The sequence below is a fragment of the Mobula birostris genome, chromosome 9 (assembly GCF_030028105.1).
Source record: "Mobula birostris isolate sMobBir1 chromosome 9, sMobBir1.hap1, whole genome shotgun sequence".
Taxonomy (NCBI): domain Eukaryota; kingdom Metazoa; phylum Chordata; class Chondrichthyes; order Myliobatiformes; family Myliobatidae; genus Mobula; species Mobula birostris.
In genome coordinates this window covers 80708294-80725351 of record NC_092378.1, presented here as the reverse complement: position 1 = coordinate 80725351, position 17058 = coordinate 80708294, and positions in this window count along the sequence as shown.

Genomic DNA, 17058 nt, shown 5'->3' with positions numbered 1-17058 from the left:
CCTATTCTGACCTGCAGTAGCCCATTGAGTAATCTGGAGATTACTACCTTGGAGGTCCTTCTCTTCAGCCTCTTTCCTAACTCAATATACTCACTGTTTTAGACCTCTTCTCCTCCTCTCGTTGGACCATCCACGTATTGATTTCAGAAACCTTCCTGGATACAGTTAACAAATTCTGACCCACCTAAACCCCTTGCACTAAAGAGGTCCCAGTTTATATTAGGGAAGTTGAAATCCCCCATGACAACAACCCTTTTTATTTTTGCACATTTCCTTAATCTGATTACATATCTTTTTCTCAATGTCCCGGTGGGTATTGGGGGGTCTGTAGTACAATCCCACCAGTGTGATTCAACCCTTCTTATTCTTGAGTTCTACCCAAATGGACTCAATGTCTGAACCCTCCATTATGTCTTCCCTGAGTGCAGCAGTGATATTGTCCCTGACTAGTAGTGCAGCTGCCTGTCCCACCTTTTTCACGTCCCTCATTATCTTTTCTAAAACTTTGAAAACCTGGTACATTAATCATCCATTCCTTCCCCTCTCTCAACCAACTATCATGGTAACAACATGATAGGTTCATACACTGATCCATGCTCTAAGTTCATCACCTTGACCCATAATACTCCTAGCCTGTGCCCCTCAGCTACGTGGAGTACTTCGCCATGTATTCAACCTGAGCCTGAGGCTCCGGAGGGTTCCTGTATTGCGGAAGATATCCTGCCTCGTCCCTGTGCCGAAGACGCCACACCCCAGCAGCCTCAGTGACTACAGACCGGTAGCATTGATCTCCCACATCATGAAGACCCTGGAGAGACTTGTTCTGGAGCTGCTCCGGCCTATGGTCAGGCCACACTTAGATCCCTTCCAGTTCACCTACCTGCCCCAACTAGGAGTTGAGGATGCCATCGTCTTCCTGCTGAACCGTGTCTATGCCCACCTGGACAAGCCAGCGAGCACTGTGAGGGTCATGTTTTTTGACTTCTCCAGTGCGTTCAACACCATCCGCCCTGCTCTGCTGGGGGAGAAGCTGACAGCGATGCAGGTGGATGCTTCCCTGGTATCATGGATTCTTGATTACCTGACTGGCAGACCGTAGTATGTCTGCTTGCAACACTGTGTGTCCGACAGAGTGATCAGCAGCACTGGGGCTCCACAGGGGACTGTCTTGTCTCTCTTTCTCTTCACCATTTACACCTTGGACTTCAACAACTGCACAGAGTCTTGTCATCTTCAGAAGTTTTCGGATGACTGCATCAGCAAGGGAGATGAGGCTGAGTACAGGGCTACGGCAGGAAACTTTGTCACATGGTGTGAGCAGAATTATCTGCAGCTTAATGTGAAAAAGACTAAGGAGCTGGTGGTAGACCTGAGGAGAGCTAAGGTACCGGTGACCACTGTTTCCATGCGGGGGGTCAGTGTGGACATGGTGGAGGATTACAAATACCTGTGGATACGAATTGACAATAAACTGGACTGGTCAAAGAACACTGAGGCTGTCTACAAGAAGGGTCAGAGCCATCTCTATTGCCTGAGGAGACTGAGGTGCTTTAACATCTGCCAGACAATGCTGAGGATGTTCTACGAGTCTGTGGTGGCCAGTGCTATCATGTTTGCTGTTGTGTGCTGGGGCAGCAGGCTGAGGGTAGCAGACACCAACAGAATCAACAAACTCATTCGTAAGGCCAGTGATGTTGTGGGGATGGAACTGGACTCTCTCATGGTGGTGTCTGAAAAGAGGACGCCGTCTAAGTTGCATGCCATCTTGGTCAATGTCTCCCATCCACTACATAATGTACTGGGTGGGCAAAGGAGTACATTCAGCCAGAGGCTCATTCCACCGAGATGCAGCACTGAGCGTCATAGGAAGTCATTCCTGCCTGTGGCCATCAAACTTTACAACTCCTCCCTTGGAGAGTCAGACATCCTGAGCCAATAGGCTGGTCCTGGGCTTATTTCATAATTTACTGGCATAATTTACATATTACTATTTAACTATTTATGGTTCTGTTACTAATTATTTATGGAGCAACTGTAACAAAAACCAATTTCCCCTGGTATTAGTAAGGTATGACTATGACTATTAAAATACACACACTTCGAACATCCAACCCATCATACCTGTTAATTCAATTTTGCCTTTCAATACTTTCCCTGACATCTGCCTTCCTGTCTGATCCTTAACTTAGTGACCTGGTGCTCCGGTTCCCAGCCCCCTGCAAAACTAGCTTAAACTCTCCCGAACAGTATCAGTAAACCTTCCAGCCAGGATATTTGTTCCCCTCCAGTTCAGGTGCAACCTGTCCCTCTTGTACGGGTCACCCCTTTACTAGAAAAGGCTTCAATGCTCCAAGAACTTGAAACCTTGCCCCTTCACCATCTCCTCAGCTACTCATCCATTTGCACTAGCCTGTGGCAGAGGAAGAAATCTGGAGATTACTACCTTGGAGGTCCTTTTTTTCAGCCTCTTACCTAACTCTATATACTCACTGTGCAGGAACTTTTGCCCTTTTCTACCTATGTCATTGTTGCCAATATGCACTATGACCTCTGGCTGCTCACCCTCCCCATTGAGAAAATCCTACAGCCACTCTGATACATCCCGGTCCCTAGCATCCAGGATGCAACAACCATCCTGGTGTCTCTTCTTGCAGCCACAGAATATACAATAAAGACAGAAACAGCTGGAAGCACTTATCTGGTCAGGTAGCATCTGTGGAAAAGAAAAGATGTTGAAGATTCCTAAGTAGAATATGAGAACAAAGAAGCAACTCAGTTTGACTGAGAGTCTTGTCTTCTGAAACATAAAGTCTATTTTTTTCTCCACAGATGCTGCCTGACTTGCTGAGTGTTTCTGGTATTATCCATTTTTATTATAGATCCTAGAACATAGAACAGTATAGCACTAGCAAAGGCCCTTTGGCCCACAATGTTGTGCCAACTGGCTAAAAAATAAATCAAAACCCCCCAATCACTAATCTCTCCTACCTACACAATATCCATATCCTTCCATCTTCCTGATATTCATGTGCCTATCTAAGCATCTCTTAAAATCCTCTAATGTATTTGCCTCTACTGCCATACCAGGCAGCACATTCCAGGCATCCACGAGTCTCTGAGCAAAAACCTTACCTCTCACATCCCCTTTGAACATACCCCCTCTCACCTTCAATGCATGCCCTCTGGTATTAAACATTTCAACTCAGGGAAGCAGATATTCTCTGTCTACTCCATGTGTGCATCTCATAGTCTATTAAAACTCTATCAGATCTCTCCTCAGCCTCCACTGCTCCAGAGAAAACAACCCAAGTCTATCCAGTCTCTCGTGATAGCAGGCAGCATCCTGGTAAACCTCTTCTGCACCCTCTCGAAAGCCTCAACATATAGCTGAGGTAAATTGAGCTGACTAGGGGAAGGTAGATAGATGTATGTTTTCAGGCGATGCTTGGAATTGATCACACGTGTCGTTGTCAATAAATGATACCACAAGTGTGTGTGGCGTGACCAAGTTAAGCAGCTGACCATGATTATGGCTACTGGAAAGTTGGTAAGGGCATATTGGGTGGGGAGGAAGGCAAGAGGCAAAGTAAGTTGAGGACTTGTGTGCAGTCTGTCAAGGATCAGAAGCTCAAACACAAAACACTATCTATATTGGAAAGCTGAAATGACTCAAAAAGCATTCAGTATGTCAGACAGCATTGGTAGAGAGCTAACAAAGCTAACATCACAAGTCTTTCTTCAGAGCTCAGTTCTCTTCTCCACAGATGCTGTTTGACCAGATGATACGTTTTTTTTGTTTTTACTTAAGGTTAGAACTTGCATTCAGAGGGAGAGAATGGAAGGAAGTGAGGATGTTTCATTGGGAATCTCTGGCCAGGATATTTTTCTGGCCGGAGTGGTAGAGATTTGAACATCAAACATGAGGATTTTGACATCACCTGAAACCATTAGTAGTTTTGTGTGGGCTGTATTTACTTGCAAGTACACAATATCCCTTATGGGCTGTTTGCTGACATCATGCTATTTTCTTAATCAATTGTCAGCCTCACTAAATCAATTTGCATTGTGCATATAATCAATCCTTGAATGTGTCTAACAGTACCATATGGCTGACAATCTGAGTGTGCTGGGACCACTTAAAATACTTAGTGGCACTCATATTAGGATTCCAACTACATTACAACCATTCGTTCAAATCCCTTAGCTGCCAGACAGCACAGTAATTCACGCAAACCTAGGTGCGGTTTTCAGGAAATAACGAAGCATTATAAATGACCTGAAGCATATTTGTTATTGGTGTGAGCTGCAATCCGCTGCCAGCAACATCACAGAATGTCCTGAAATTGACTAGAATCACTCTCAGAACTACACATGCTTGCAATAAAAAAGCAAAATAATGGGAACTCACAGGCAGTATCAAGGAGGAAACAAATGATGAAGTTTGCACAGTTACTAGAGCAGAACCTATGATTCTTTTTGAAACAGAGATGTTTTTCTCACATGCATTTTTTGAATAAATTATTTATGTTGGATGGGTCAGGAATTTTGTGCTTTTATTCAAGTAATTTGATTGTAAGACCCTGTGCCTCCCTCAAGATTCAGTTTCATTATTTTCTATGCCAAGCCAAAACAGAGAAATATTCTGGGCATAAGACCATAAGACATAAGAGAAGAATTAGGCCATTCGTCCCATTGAGTCTGTTCCACCATTCCATCATGGCTGATTTATTACCCCTCTCAACACCATTCTCCGATGTTCACCCTGTAATCTTTGACACACAAAAGCCTATCAACCTCTGCTTTAAATATATACCCAGTGACCTGGCCTTTGGTCTGCGCCAATGTATTCCACAGATTCACTACAGTCTGGTTATTACAAAACAGTCACTCTCCTTGTTCAAAGCATCTGCTTTAGAATTTACACCAAACACTTGCTTATGCAAACCCTTTGGACCATGGAAGCCTTCAGTTGCATGGGCACCTGTACTTTTGTCAATTTAATCTCAATAACAGGGAAGGAGTTAATATTCGGGCAAGACTAATCATTAGTTTATGCAATATAATGCTAACTTTACACTTAACATTTTCTTTAGTTATTAAAAAGTTATAAACTGCAATGGAAGTGGCATTTTGCATTTTATTAACATTCTTGAAATTACTTTTTTGTTTATAGCATTTGCAATTATTCATGATGAAGATTTGTGGCAAGTTTTGTTTATTGGTTTGCTAATATGAGGGGGCTAATTTTAAGGTGATTGGAGGAAACACTAGGTGTATGTCTTGGTCTTCTGCTGCTGTACCTCATCCACCTCAAGGTTCCATGTGTTGTGTGTTCAGAAATGCTTTTCTGCACACCACTGTTATATTGCATGGTTATAAGGCCATAAGATCATAAAAAGAAGAATTGCCATTGCTAAAACCAACTTCCAAAAAATGAAACCCATTTTTACCAACAGACACATTTCTATGACAACAAGGCTTAGTCCACTGGGAAATCCTGCAGGATCTCCCAGTGGCCACACATTTCAATTCCACGTCCCATTCCCATATGTCCATCCACCGCCTCCTCTACTGTCAAGATGAAGCCACACTCAGGTTGGAGGAACAATACCTTATATTTCGTCTGGGTGACTTCTGTTAATGCCCCTCCTCCCCTTCTTATCTCATCTCATTTGTTTATTTTTCCCCCTTTCTTTCTGTCTTTTCTCCCTCTGTCCCTTCCTCTGGGCTCCCCTCCCCCTTTCTTTCTCCCTAGGCTTCCTGTCCCATGATCCTCTCCCTTCTCCAGCCTGGTATCCCTTTTGCCAATCAACTTTTCAGCTGTTAGCTCCATTCCTCCCCGTCCTGTCTTCTCCAATCATTTTGGATCTCCCCCTCCCCTTCCCACTCCTACTTTAAAATCTCTTACCATCTCTTCTTTCAGTTAGTCCTGACGAAGGGGCTCGGCCCAAAATGTCGACTGTACCTCTTCCTATAGATGCTGCCTGGCCTGCCACATTCCACCACCATCTGTGTGTGTGTGTGTGTGTTCCATGGATTGTGGAGTCAGTTCAATGTTGAGGTGAGTGAAGTTATGCACACTGATTCAGGAGCCTGAAGGGTGTAGGGTAAGAAACGTTCCTGATCCTGGTGGTGTGGGAATTGTATCTTATTACATTGGAGGCATTGATTTCATTGGGTAACACTTCCAGAGCCACATGTTATTGCTGTCACACTAGCAAGTCCTAATTGCACAGTGAAGTTCTTCCATTACTCTTTCCCGTAACCCTCTGGGTATAACTAGACTGTGTCACATTTTGATTTGTGGATAACACGTAATGTTTATATGTTCTCATCCAACCATCTGATTATATAAGATTAGCTTTATCTGTCACATGTGCATCGAAATATCAAAACATAAAGTGAAATGTGTTTGTGTCAATGATCAATACATTCCGAGGATCTGCTGGGGCAGGCTGCAGGTATTAGAAACATAGAAAACCTACAGCACAATACAGGCACTTCCTTACTAACATGTATTTCCCTCAGTTCCTCCATCTCACTAGACCCTCAATCCCATACTATTTCTGGAAGATTATTTATGTCCTCCTTAGCGAAGACAGAACCAAAGTAGTTATTCAATTGGTCTACCATGTCCTTGTTCCTCATAATCAATTCACCTGTTCCTGACTGTAAGGGACCTACATTTGTCTTAACCTATCTTTTCTTTTCACATATCTATAAAAGCTTTTACAGTAAGTTTTTATGTTCCCTGCCAGCTTTCTGTCATAATTTTTTTCCCCTTTCCTAATTAAGCCCTTTGTCCTCCTCTGCTGGATTCTGAATTTCTCCCAGTCCTCAGCTGTGCCGCTTTTTCTGGCTAATTTCTATGTTTCTTCTTTGGAATTGATACTATCCCTAATTTCTCTTGTCAGCCCCGGGTGCACTACCTTCCCTGGTTTATTCTTTTGCCAAACTGGGATGAACAATTGTTGTAGTTCATCCATGCGATCTTTAAATGCTTGCCATTGCATATCCACCATCAACCCTTTAAGTATCATTTGCCAGTCTATCTTAGCTAATTCACATCTCATACCTTCAAAGTTACCCTTCTTTAAGTTCAGAACCTTTGCTTCTGAATTAACTATATCACTCTCCATCTTAATGAAGAATTCCACCATATTATGGTCACTCTTACCCAAGAGGCCTTGCACGACTAGATTGCCAACTAACCCTTCCTCATTGCTCAATACCCAGTCCAGAATGGCCTGCTCCCTAGTTGGATCCTCGACATGTTGGTTCAGAAATCTATCCTGCATACACTCCAAGAAATCCTTTTCCTCAGCATCCTTACCAATTTGGTTCACCCAATCTATATGTAGATTGAGTACACCCATTATAACTGCTGTTCCTTTATTGCACACATTTCTAACTTCTTGTTTAATGCCATCCCCAACCTCACTACTACTGTTAGGTGGCCTGTACACAACTCCCACCAGTGTTTTCTGCCTCTTAGTCGTATGAGCTCTACCCATATCGATTCCACATCCTCTCAGCTAATGTCCTTCCTTTCTATTGCGTTAATCTCCACTCTAACCAGCAATGCCACCCCACCTTCCTTTCTTTCATGTCTATCCCTCCTGAATATTGAATATCCCTGAATGTTGAGCTCCCATCCTTGGTCACCCTGGAGCCATGTCTCTGTGATCCCAACTTTATCATATTCATTAATAACTATCTGCACATTCAATTCATCCACATTGTTACGAATGCTGCTTGCATTGACACACAAAGCCTTCAGGCTTGCTTTTACAACACTCTTAGCCCTTATAAAATTATGTTGAAAAGTGGCCCTTTTTGATTTTTGCCCTGGATTTGCCAGCCTGCCAATTTACTTTTCACCTTACTACTTTTTGCTTCTGTACCTGTCTCCTGTGTCCGTGACCCACAATGACCCAGCAATGAAGTACCTGTCTCCTATGTCTGTGACCCACAACGACCCAGCAATGAAATACCTGTCTCCTGTGTCTGTGATCCGCTGCTATTTATAAGCAGTTTGTGTGTCCTCCCCAATCCAGGCAACATCCTTGTAAATCTCCTCTGCACCCTAACTATAGTTTCTACATCCTTCCTGTAGTGAGGTGACCAGAATTGAGCACAGTACTCCAAGTGGGGTCTGACCAGGGTCCTATATAGTTGTAACATTACCTCTCGGCTCTTAAACTCAATCCCTCGATTGATGAAGGACAATATATCGTATGCCATCATAACCACAGAGCCAACCTGCGCAGCAGGTTTGAGTGTCCTATGGGCTCGGACCCCAAGATCACTCTGATCCACCACACTGCCAAGAGTCTTACCATTAATGCTATATTCTGCCATCATATATGACCCACCAACATGAACCATCTCACACTTATCTGGGTTGAACTTTGGCGTCTGGCATCAATGTAGCATGCCCACAACTTACAAACCCTAATGTTATCTATTCATGTATATTTTGACCCCTACAGTTGGCGTCAGGCTTTGTTGTTTGTTCTGTACTGAACATAATGTGATAAGGCATTCTGAGTAGATGACTTACAAGTAAAACAAACAGCTGCATGTTTGTTCCTCCCCTCCCCGGCTCTTGTGTGTTATTCACTGTAACCTGGTTTCCCAGTCCCACAAACATGACACCTAACTCATATGTCATTGAAGTATGGGAGGAAACTTTCAATGGGGCCATGGGGAGGACACACAAACTGCTTACAAATAGCAGTGGGTCACAGACACAGGAGACAGGTACTTCATTACTGGGTCTTTGTGGGTCACGGACACAGGAAACAGGTATTTCATTGCTGGGTCATTGTGGGTCACAGACAGGGGAGACAGGTACATCATTGTTGGGTCGTTGTGGGTCACAGGCACGGGAGACAGGTGCTTCATTGCTGGGTCATTGTGGGTCACAGACAGGGGAGACAGGTACATCATTGTTGGGTCGTTGTGGGTCACAGGCACGGGAGACAGGTGCTTCATTGCTGGGTCATTGTGAGTCACAGACATGGGAGACAGGTACATCATTGCTGGGCCGTTGTGGGTCACAGACACGGGAGACAGGTACTTCATTGCTGGGTCGTTGTGGGTCACAGACACGGGAGACAGGTACTTCATTGCTGGATCGTTGTGGGTCACAGACACAGGAGACAGGTACATCATTGCTGGGTCATTGTGCGTCACAGACACGGGAGACAGGTACATCATTGCTGGGTCCTTGTGGGTCAGAGTTTCCACTTTGTTGCAGAAGCAAACTCCGCTTCTCTGGAGAGTGGATTAAATACTTCCTGAGTTTAAGTTGCCAAAAGCAGTGGTCCCTAACCTCCAGGCCGTGGACTGATACATTCCACCGAAGCATTCAGGGGTACCACGGTGGCCGGACTGCACCCAGCATATCTTTAAGAAAAAAGCTGAAATAAACAAGCTAATTAATTAGGTGCCGCCCAGCGTCACCTCTGATCTGGGCCGACATTTACGTGCTGGGCGGCACCTAATTAATTAGCTTGTTTATTTCAGCTTTTTTCTTAAAGATGTGCTGTGTGCATTCCGGCCACCGCTGCACCGCTGCATGCTTCGCGGCAATGTATCGGTCCGTGGCCCGGAGGTTGGGGACTTCTGGCCAAAAGGGTAAAGTTTGTGATCAGTAACCAATTCTACCCCACAGAAGAATAGATAAACTGAATAAAGTTACAGTCAAAGTAAATTTATTATGCAAGTACGTACACTCCATGGGCACTTTATGAGGTACACCGTTCATCTGCTTGTTAGTGCAAATACCTAATTAGTCAATCATGTGGCAGCAACTCAACGCATAAAAGTGTGCAAATATAGTCAAGAGGTTCAGTTGTTGTTTAGACCAATCATCAGAACAGGGAAGAAATGTGATTTAAGTGATTCTCATCATAGACTGAATGTAAAATGGGATGGTTTGATATCCAGGGATTTCCACACACAACATTCTCCAGAGTTTACAGTGAATGGTGCAAAAAAAAAACAAACCATAAAGCATCCAGTGAGTGGCTGTTCTGTGGGTGAAAATGCCTTGTTAATGAGAGAGGTCAGAGGAGAATAGCCAGACTGGTTCAAGCTGACAGTAAGGTGACAGTAACTCAAATAATCACAGTACTTGCAGAAAAGAATCTGTAAATGCACTACATGTCGAGCCTTGAAGTGGATGAGCTACAGCAGCAGAAGACCATGAACAGGCACTCAGTAGCTGCTAATAGACTGCCTTCATGTTTTCAATGAAAACACCCTCCAATTCTTCATTTTCATTGTGACATTCATGATGATTGTGTATCAATTCAATTTCTTCGTAGTTCCTAACATGAAGCGGTGAAATTGTTTCATTTTCACTCCCTACCGTTCTAAGCTGAAATGCCTGAAACCTGTGATGAGAGTCCTTGAGGAGGATGGTTTGGAACCAGCTGCTGGAGTATTCAAAGCAAGGATCGAGACACAGTATCAAACAGGATCGAGAACTGAGCACAACAAATGCAAGAAGATAAGAAAAGCATTACCCATTTACGGAAGGGGATATGCTGCGACAGCCAAGGGTATGCGAGGATCAAGGGTATGACTAGTGAGACAACGTTGCAGAAACTAATGTCTTCCACATGATGCCCTATCATCTGTAATTTCATGCTGGATCTGCCCAGAACCTAGCAGGAGGCTGTCCAAGACAGTGGTGGGCAGGAACTGGCTCAATCCTCGCAGCAGTATGTTGAGCGGATGGTTGATTCCTAAGTGCTGCCCCAGAGTCCACAACAGCCCTACTTGCCTTTGATTCTTACCCCAGGAGTTCTCCACCTTCATCACAAAACCAGGATCCGTAGGACTGGGAATAGTCACCTCCCACTACTGGATGATCTTTGGAGTTTTCCCGATGGCTGCAGTCTTGGGCATTCATAGAAACATAGAAAACCTACAGCACAATACAGGCCCTTCGGCCCACAAAGTTGTGCCAAGCGTCCCTACCTTAGGAATTACTAGGTTTACCTATAGCCCTCTATTTTACTAAGCTCCATGTACCTATCCAAAAGTCTCTTAAAAGACCCTATCATATCTGCCTCCACCACCATTGCTGGCAGCCCATTCCATGCACTCACCACTCTCTGAGTAAAAACCTTACCCCTGATATCTCCTCTGTACCTAGTTCCAAGCACTTTAAAACTGTGCCCTCTCATATTAGCTATTTCAGCCCTGGGGAAAAGCCTCTGACTATCCACACGATCAATGCCTCTCATCATCTTATACACCTCTATCAGGTCACCTCTCATCCTCTGTCGCTCCAAGGAGAAAAGGCCAAGTTCACTCACCCTATTCTCATAAGGCATGCTCCCCAATCCAGGCAGCATCCTTGTAAATCTCCTCTGCACCCTTTCTATGGCTTCCACATCCTTCCTGTAGTGAGGTGACCAGAACTGAGCACAGTACTCCAAGTGGGATCTGACCAGGGTCCTATATAGCTGCAACATTACCTCTCGGCTCCTAAATTCAATTCCACAATTGATGAAGGCCAATACACCGTACGCCTTCTTAACCACAGAGCCAACCTGCGCAGCTGCTTTGAGCGTCCTATAGACTCGGAACCCAAGATCCCTCTGATCCTCCACACTGCCAAGAGTCTTACCATTAATACTATATTCTACCATCATACTTGACCTACCAAAATGAACCATCTCACACTTATCTGGGTTAAACTCCATCTGCCACTTCTCAGCCCAGTTTTGCATCCTATCAATGTCCCGCTGTAAATTCTGACAGCCCTCCACGCTATCCACAACACCTCCAACCTTTGTGTCATCAGCAAATTTACTAACCCATCCCGCCACTTCCTCATCCAGGTCATTCGGCTAGCAGGTGACCTGCTTCCCTGCAATAAAAGCAGCAACCTTGACCCTGACTTCTCACCAGCCGAGAGTCTAGTGCGGCCGACCTGCATGGGTTCAACTAGATCTTGAGCAGGAGTTGAGCTGGTCATGGTCTGAGGTTGGGGAGCAGAATTGCAATGCAAAAGGACCTGGCTCATACTGGCTCTCTTCGATCTCCTGAAGTGGTCCCACTTTCACTCTGCCAGATTATTTTCAAGAGAAATGCACTAGCTGATCAGAACATCTAGGTCCTCTGTTGTCTCTCCCAAGGTGAAAACATCCTTCGGTTCATCTCAGAGTCTGTGTCAGTATAGAGTGGCGAAGGCTTCCTTGTTCCAGCCAATCTCTTGGGCCAAGGTCTGAAATTCGATGCCGACCAATATCCCTGTTGAATCTTCATCAGGCAGTCCAAGGCTTGGCTGGCTCCGGCAAGATGATGGAACACCTTCCTCAAGGTGGCAATGATTTCCTCTGAATCTGAGCAAACCTCTGATCTTTGTTCCCAATGCATGGCAGCCTAGGCCAGGGTTCTTCTAGTCAGAACAGAGATGATGAAGGCCATCTTTCCACGCTCCAAAGTGAACCAGGGCAGCTGGAGTTCAAACACTAATGCGCATTGGATGAAGAGGCCATGGCAAGAGACAGGATCACCATCAAATCTCTCCAGGGTTGGAAGATGTACAGGCTCTGCAGAATGACTGATTGACCCTCCCAAGCGACTCTAGCTTCTTCCTTGCGAAAGCTGACAAACAGCTGCCCGGAGGTAGTGCATTTCTAGGGTATGTCTGCAAATCTCATAGTAATGATTGGCCACAGCTGACTCTGATATCCCACTGGGTCCATACTGACTCAATTGTACTGTGACGCCAGTCCTTGAGGATGGTTTGAACCCAATTGCTGGAGTATCCAAAGCAAGGATTAAGACATGGTTTCAAACTGGATCGAGAACTTAGCAAAAAACAAACACCAGACAATAACACTAGTAGGGCTTATGAATAAGCACCGAACCTCAATTCAGGTGCACTTTCAATACTCAATTCTTGAACCCAAAAGATAAAAGTAGTACTGTCCTGAACCCTGAAAGAGGCCTTGCCAGCTATCCATACTCCAGAGAGTTAGAGCGTCTAAATCTCGGAAGCTGACGTGGTTGGGAGATCTTGTAACCAAACCCTGGAGTAAGCAAAACAGTTCTGAATTTCCCAGTGATCAGTGACAAAAATCACTGCCTTTTGAATACAAACACACACAACTGACGCTATTTAAAAACGGTTCATTCTAAGCATGATGTAGTGTTTAACAGCCTTTAGAGTGCACGCAAATGACATTAGTTAGAAACTGTTCAGCAACGGTCTCCTATCCCAATTAAATGGCATAGTGTCCAAAATAAACAATGGGAATCCAGGCAATTTTCTCAATTAGTTATTTTCTTTAAGGGTTGTTCCAAATAAGCAACTGGCCCAATTAATCAAAGTCTGATGGCCCAACGGAACATGAGTTGTGGAGTCCTTGAAAGTCAAAGTAAATTTATTCAATGTCAAATTAAATTTATTATTAAAGTAGTATATATCACCAAATACTATCTTGAGATTTATTTTCTAGCAGGTATTTACAGGAAAATAATGAAATACAACAGAATTTATAAAAAAAACTATAAACAAAGACTAACAACTACCATTCAATTAACTTAACTCTGATGATGAGCAAGTATTGGAATTAATTCTGAAGAACACTGTTCACTTAGAAAGGCTCAAATTAATCAAAGACAGTCAGTTTGAATTTGCACAGGGAAGGTCATGTCAAACTAATGATTTAATCTTTTGTGAAAGTAACAAGGAGCACCAATGAAGACAGTGCCTTTGATTTAGTCTACATAGATGTTAGCAAGGCTTTGACAAGGCAACATAATAGACTAATCGAAAAAAGAAAAGTCCCAGGGAAACTGTGTGGGATTGGCAAATTGAACAAAAACTAGCTCAGTTGCAGGAGACAAATAAAAGTCAGAGTTCAAGTAACACACACAAAATGCTGCATGAATTCAGCAGGTCAGGCAGCATCTGTGGAGAGGAATAAACAATCATGGCAGTAGAGGAGGCCATAAACAGACATGCTGGGATTGAAATGGGGGCTGGAATAAACACCTGACTTGATGTAGATGGAGCAAAGGTGTTCAGGTCAAAGTTGAATTTATTGTCAGTCGTACAAATTTGTAAGACCATAAGATATAGGAGCAGAATTAGGCTATTTAGCCCACTGAGTCTGCTCTGTTATTTCATCAGGGCTGGTCCATTTCCCTTTCAGCTTCAATCTCCTGCCTTCTCCCTATATCCCTTCATGCCCTGACCAATCAAGAATCTATCAACCTCTCCCTTAAATATACATAAAGACTTGGCCTCCACAGCTGCAAAGAATTCCACAGATTCACCACTCTCTGGCTAAAGAAATTCCTCCTCATCTCTATTCTAAAAGGACGCCCATCTATTTTGAGGCTGTGTCCTCTGGTCTTAGACTCTCCCACCATAGGAAACATCCTCTCCACACCCACTCTAGACTTTCACCATTCGATAGGTTTTAATGAGGTCACCCTTCATTCTTCTCAATTTGAATGAATACCTGTCCCGAGTCATCAGGTGCTCTTCATATGACAAACCATTCAATGTTGAAATCATTTTCGTGAACTTCCTTTGAACCTTCTCCTTTCTAAAATAAGGGGCACAAAACTGTTCACAGTACTCCAAGTGAGGCCTCACCAATGCTTTATAAAGTCGCAACTTTACACCCTCTTGAAATGAATGCCAACATCGTATTTGCCTTCCTCACCACGGATTCAACCCACAAATTAATCTTTAGGGAATTCTGCACAAGGACTCCCAGGTCCCTTTGAAACATAGAAACATAGAAAACTACAGCACAATGCATGCCCTTTGGCCCACAATGCTGCGCCGAACATGTACTTGCTTTTAGAGATTACCTAGGGTTACCCATAGCCCTCTGTTTTTCTAAGCTTCATGTACCATGCACTTTGCATTTCAAATTTTTTATATTTTCGCTCCAATTAGAAAATTTCCAACCCTTTCATTTCTTCTACCAAAGTGCATGGCCATACACTTTCTGATACTATATTCCATATGCCATTTCTTTATCCATTCTTGTAAACTGTCCATGTCTTCCTGTAGCCTCTCTACTTCCTCAAAACTACCTGCCCCTCCACCAATCTTCATGTCATCTGCAAACTTTGCAATAAAATCATCAATTCCATCATCCAAATCATTGACACATAACATAAAAAGAATTGGTCCCAACACAGATCCCTGTGGAACACCACAAGTCACTGGCAGCCAACCAGAAAAAGCTCCCTGTCAATCAGCCACTACTTCATCCATGCTAGAATCTTTCCTGTGATCTTATATAACACAATACACGAGTACAATGTTCTTCAACCTGGTGTTGTGCGCGTTTAAAAGAAGTTTATTATCGAAGTGCATATATGGGACATTATACAATCCTGAGATTAACTTACTTGTGGGCAAACTCAGTAATACTATATATATATACACATACATACACACACACAGGATACATTTACTGTAATTCATGCTTTATGTTATCATGTATTGCATTGCACTGCTGATGCAAAGACAAAAAATTTTACACCCTATGCCAGTGATATTAAACCAGATTTTGACAAATATTAACATATACTCTATTTACATAGAATCTTCCTTAAAGAATTGCAATATGCAAGGATGATTGAGCTGCAGAGGATTCTGTTTAAGATCTTGCAGGGCTTTGTCAATTATAATTAGAATATTGTGGTAACAATTACCAAGCTGTCATATTTAGCACCTCTACAAATCTAATCTGTGCAGGAAAATTAATGATATGTCCCAGTACTATTAAGGTGTCATAATTTACATACTGACTTGTATCAGGACAGATATAATTGCAGTTTCTGTTTTCCCATTCAGTATCTTTTATTTTGTTTATCTGTAGTTATTCTATACCATATTTTGTGCTTGTTAGCAATTTCTAATCACCCTTACATAAATCAACAGGCATGCAAGAGTATTTTATAGTGTACAAGCAAATGGAGCGCTGATAAATTATGCTTTCCCTGGTTCCAAGCTTTTTCATTTGCAAATCAAAAGAAATAGTCAGCACTCAAAGGTCTTGTGACCAGTCCCATTGTGTCTGTTATTTGACTGCTTTCAAGACCTGAAACACAATTTTAATTACATATAAAACATAGAATATAGAACTGTACAACACAGGAACAGGCCCTTCAGCCCACAATGGTATGCAAATTCAAATATATTAGTAATCAAATGATTGACTAAACTAATCCCCTCAGCTTACATAATGTCCATATCCTTCCACTTTATTCACATTCATGTGTCTATCAAATGTCTCCTAAAAATCCCTAATATATATGCATCTACCAATTATATTAGAAGAATTTTGTTATATCACTCTGGTGATGTATCTGACAGGCAACAATTGAGGGACAGTTCTAGGCAGTAGAGTCACAAGTTCTTTCTGGAACATTCTATCATTTACATGGAACATAGAATAGTACAGGCCCTTTGGCCCACAATGTTGTGCTGACCCTCAAACCCTGCCTCCCATATAACCCCCCACTTTAAATATACCTGTCTTGTAGTCTCTTAAATTTCACTAGTGTATCTGCCTCCACCACTGACTCAGGCAGTGTACTCCACGCACCAACCACTCTCTGAGTAAAAAACCTTCCTCTATTATCCCCCATGAACTTCCCACCCCTTACCTTAAAGACATGTCCTCTTGTATTGAGCAGTGGTGCCCTGGGGAAGAGGCGTAGGCTATCCACTCTATCTATTCCTCTTATTATTTGTACACCTCTATCATGTCTCCTCTCACCCTCCTTCTCTCCAAAGAGTAAAGCCCTAGCTCCCTTAATCTCTGATCATAATGCATACTCTCTAAACTAGGCAGCATCCTGGTAAATTCATGATTGGTTAAACTTGAACTTGAAATTGTTTTCTCCGAATACAATGGTAGCCAGCATTTCGAAGTTGGGGAAGCAGGTGGAAGGGATATGGGGTGGTAAGGAGTCACTTTGACTGGATCTGCAACATTCAGTTAAAGCTGTTAATGGAATGGCAGCACGTCAGCCTCGATCACTTAGTAGTATCAG